This window comes from Papaver somniferum, chromosome 7, assembly GCF_003573695.1.
Source record: "Papaver somniferum cultivar HN1 chromosome 7, ASM357369v1, whole genome shotgun sequence".
Lineage (NCBI taxonomy): Eukaryota > Viridiplantae > Streptophyta > Magnoliopsida > Ranunculales > Papaveraceae > Papaver > Papaver somniferum.
This window is the reverse complement of record NC_039364.1, coordinates 48866882-48871609: the sequence shown is the minus strand read 5'-3', so window position 1 is coordinate 48871609 and position 4728 is coordinate 48866882. Positions and strand designations below refer to the sequence as shown.

Here is a 4728-nt window from a genome sequence, read left to right as displayed (position 1 = left end):
GACTTTGAGGAAATTTGCAGTACCCTGAAAATTATAAACCTTGATGATGATGCTTTGAAACTCAAGTTATTCCCCTTTTCCTTAAAAGATAAAGACAAGTCGTGGATGTATAGTTTGGCTTCCGAATCAATTGAAACATATGAACAACTTACATCTGCCTTTTTGAACAAGTTTTTCCCTAGGCACAAAACATCGTCTATTAGGACGCAAATCTGCACGTTTTCGCAACAAGATGGAGAGTCTTTGTATAGGTAATTGGAAAGGTTCAATGATTTATTATCCCAATGTCCTCATCATGGTTTAGAAAAAGTTAGGTTAGTTCAGGTCCTTTACGAGGGTTTAGATTATCCCACCACAACTACAGTAGAGTCCATGTGTACAGGTGGGTTTGAAAACCAAACAGTTGATGATGCGATGTCATACTTGCATGAAATCGCCGAAAAGACCCAACAATGGGAAAGTAATAGGGTACCCCAGAAAAAAATTATTCTAGGCGGAGGAAACATTAATAGGGTAGAAGGAAGTTTTGAATCAGATGCCAAAATTGATGCTATAGCGAAAAGGTTAGAAGCTTTAGAAGTGGGTCACACTAATGGTAGATTGGAGCCTTTTTGGGAAGGCCAGAATAATGAAGAGCAAGCCAATGCTCTCTATAATAACACTAGATTCGATAACCGTCAGAAGTTTGACCCATAATCAGAAACCTATAATCCTGGTTGGAGAAACCATCCGAACCTTTCGTGGTCTAAAAGCCAGAGTCAAGGTCAGTTTAGTAATTCTAATGATCCCCAGGGTTTGGTTCAGATAAGAACTCTCCAGGTCAGTTTCAGAACTCTTCAGAGAATAGATAACGCGCTTAGAGGAATCTCTTAGTATATTAAGAAAGAGCCAGGATATGTTAGCACAGAGCCAGGACATGTTATTAAAGAGCCAAGTTAGTTTTCAACAGGAAACCAAGCAGAACTTTCAAACTAATGCTCAGACTCTTGCTAAGTTAGAGCTTCAAGTCGGCCAAATAGCTAAGACCTTAAGTGATAGAGATAACAGAAGGTTCCCTAGGCAGAGTAATCGTAATCCTAGAGGAGTTCATGAAGTAGGTGCAAAACCATCGAATCAATTGAATGCTGTTAGAACCCTTAGGAGTGGCAGAGTAGTAGACAATCAGGTAACCATGCCCGATAGTGAGCATACTATAGTTCACCCCTCAGGACCAACCATAGCTGAGGAGACTGATAAAGTTTCTGATGATGTCAATTCGGCTCCTGAGAGGCCCTATTTTATGCCTAGAGCCCCATTTCCACAGCTATTAGTACCAACAAAGAGTGAATCCAACTTTAATGACATAATGGAGGTTTTTAGGAAAGTTACCATAAACCTTCCGTTACTAGAAGCAATTAGGCAACTTACAGCTTATGCCAAGTTTCTTAAGGATATGTGTACGCGAAAGCGAAATCTTAGTGTCCCTAAAAAAGACTTTTTAGCTAGTCATGTAAGTTCGATCATTCAGACCCCACAACTCCTAAATATAAAGACCCAGGTGCGCCTACCATTGCTTGTACGATAGGAAAACACAGGGTACACAAAGCTTTACTTGACTTAGGAGCCAGTGTGAACTTACTCCCATACCATGTGTACTTAAAGCTAGGGCTCGGTGAATTGAAACCTACCAAGATAGCATTGCAGTTAGCTGATAGGTCTGTCAAGATACCTCGCAGTGTGATAGAATATGTTCTTATTGAGGTCGACAAGTTTATTTATCCTGTGGATTTCGTGGTCTTAGATACCCAACCTGTCCCTGACCCAGAGAACCATATACCTGTGATTTTAGGTCGCCCATTTTTAGCTACGTCTAATGCGATCATAAACTGTCAAAATGGTATTATAAATCTATCTTTTGGTAATATGACTATTGAGTTCAATATTTTTAATGTCAATAAGCTACATTCTGAGCTAGATGACACGTGCATTGAAGAGGTGAACATGATAGGAACCTTAGTTCAGGAGTCAATACCAAATATCGCATCGGAAGATCCATTAGAGAGTTGTCTAGCCCACTTTAACATGGATTTCGACGAAGATAGCAATATTGAACAAGTGAATGGTATATTGGATTCTATTCCTATGTTAGATACTGATAAATGTAAAGATAGGTTCGAACCATTACAAGCTTTTGAGTCTACCTTAATCCCTTGTTCAGAAGAGCCTCCTAAGTTGGACCCTAAATCTGCATTCTTAAGGCCATCTAAGACTTTTCCTGTGATTATAGCATCCGATCATGATAGCAGGCCAGAAATCATGCTTCAAGACAATAAGGAAACTCTAGGGTTGACCATACAAGATATGAAACATCTAAGTCCTACAGCTAGTATACCTCAAAAGAATTTAGATGATGAACCACCTGATTATAACTCAGAGAAAACAATTGACCTTTTTCAGAAACCTGATGGTCTAGAAATTAGGAATATTGTGACTAGTCTATCTAGAGACACCCAAAATTCTAAGTTTGGGGGTAGTGATCGTCAATTATCCCCAGTAGAAGTCCCCAACTTGGGACTCGATCCTAGTGCTTATGAGGTATCACTTTAGTCTATTCAGACTCCACAACCCGATCCTCCTGATACTGTCCAGGAGGAAATCCAGCTATTAAAGTCCCGTTTTTCGGATGAATCTGTTTTTCAAGACACTCATATGAAGCCCAATTTGGTGCCCCAAATAAATCCAGTTGTCTTGCAAGAAACTTTCAATGAGGTTGTTCTCCTTATGTTATTTTTTCTGATCATGTGCAGTTGTTTCATATTAGTGGAAGTTTTATTTGGTTTTGATGACCCACAGTTATTTTGACTACTGATATATGATTTGAAAGGTAACTAGACATTTTATGAAACTTGATGTCTGGCTGAAGACTTTAAACTTAGCACTTCTTGGGAGGTAACCCAATCTCATGAAACAAGGTAATATCTTTCCTTAACTCTTTTGCTTCAATGGTAACAGTTTCTCCTTGTTCATGCTTTTAATTTCATCTTTAGAACATTGAGGACAATGTTAGATTTAAGTTTGGGGGTATGGGAGAAACTTTTTAGTTGCATTAATAAACTCCAGAGCCTAGAAATTTATGCATATTAAGGATAACACTAACTAATCTAAGTGGATGGGAACATTTTGGTTGTAGGAGTTGAGGAACCAATCTGATTAGATGGGAACATCTAGAAGAGTCTATTCATAAAAGCACAGAGCTCAGGTGTTAGAAATAACATGATAGTTTCACCATATCTCGTTGAGTCCTTTTCACTTCTATTTTTATTTTGTTTTTAAACTATGTTTCTCTATGTGATAGGTGGGGCCCACGATTCAAGTTGTTACCAATGCTAGGGTGAATTAGAGTGATTGAGATACCAAAAATAAAAATAAAATTGAGACCGGACCATTTGACCAAAAGGAAAATTCAATAAAGTCGACCACTGGTACCCTTGTATATGCCAGTTGTGTTGACCTAGAGTTAGGTTATCGACCACTGGTACCCTTGTATATGCCAGTGTGTTGATATTAGTCAGACTAGTATCTCAATCCATTAGTATAGGTTCATTTTGGCGGAGGCCTTCAGACAGATATGGGAAACGCCGTTCACTTAGTAAACATCAAAACCATCTATGTTTTTCTATATCCATCTCTTAATATATCCATGTGATTAGTTTGACTCCGAATATTGATGTCCATAGTGCAACTATCTGAGTAGAGCTCTGTCACTTTATATGAATTTTAGTATGCTTGAGTGCGAACTCGTGTACAACAATTGGAATTTCGCATCAGGGTACTTCCTCCTGTAGTCAATAAGTATGCCAACCAAGGAGATTCTTTAGTGCCTTCCAAGGTTCTGTGTAGATAGCTAAGGTCTGGAGTAAAGGTTTTGTGGGTATACTTCTTGTAATCCCTCCGGAGACAACACTCCGCCACTAGGGACACTTAGGGGTTTAAAGGCTTATTGCATACGCTAAATGCAATCGACGATGCCTGCGTCAGTGAGTTAGGATTTTATTTTATTTTATTTTATTTTGCTCGAGGAGTAGCAAATAATAGGTTTGGGGGTATTTGATAGACACGTTTTTGTGTCTAATTTATCTCGATTCTATATATTGATAGTGCTCATTTTTGTACTTATTATGGTGTTTTATGTGTGTAGGTATTTTGGCCAACAAACATTTTTGGAAAAATCTGCTCGAAAATTTTCGCGGGGCACCCCCTGAGGACACTATACTCGGACCCCTCAAATGGATAAGGGGTAACCAATTACTAAGGGGCATCCATTTCCAGGCAGCTGCTAAAGGGAGACCAGCACAGGATAGGGGGTGGTCATCTTCATCGTTTTTAAACTCAGAAATTGGCGGGAAAAAATATTGCAGACGAACCAGAGTTGGGGATTGATTTCGAAGGTGTTTTAGAGAGATTCAATTGCTGAAATTTGTTGGGCTGGACGTGATTGAGCATAACAGGCTTGGTATGTGCGCTGGAATCGATCAAATTGGGCTGGATAATCCGAAAAAAGGAAACAGAGGTTGAAGTGAACACGAAAACTTTGTGGAATTATTTTAGGAATTTCAGGGAGACTAAAGGCGTGCGATTGTTTCCTAAGGTGATATTCTATCTAAGGAAGAGTTTCGGATGATTTGGAAGTCTTAGAAACGCTTAAGGAAATCGGCAGAGAAGATTATTGCCGTGGCTTGCACGAAAAGA

The 4728-nt window shown here is 39.1% G+C and overlaps 1 pseudogene; it reads right to left on the bottom strand.

The window, feature by feature from the left end:
• Positions 1-202: 202 nt before the first annotated feature.
• On the bottom strand, positions 203-302 carry LOC113300704 (annotated as a pseudogene).
• Positions 303-4728: the final 4426 nt, after the last annotated feature.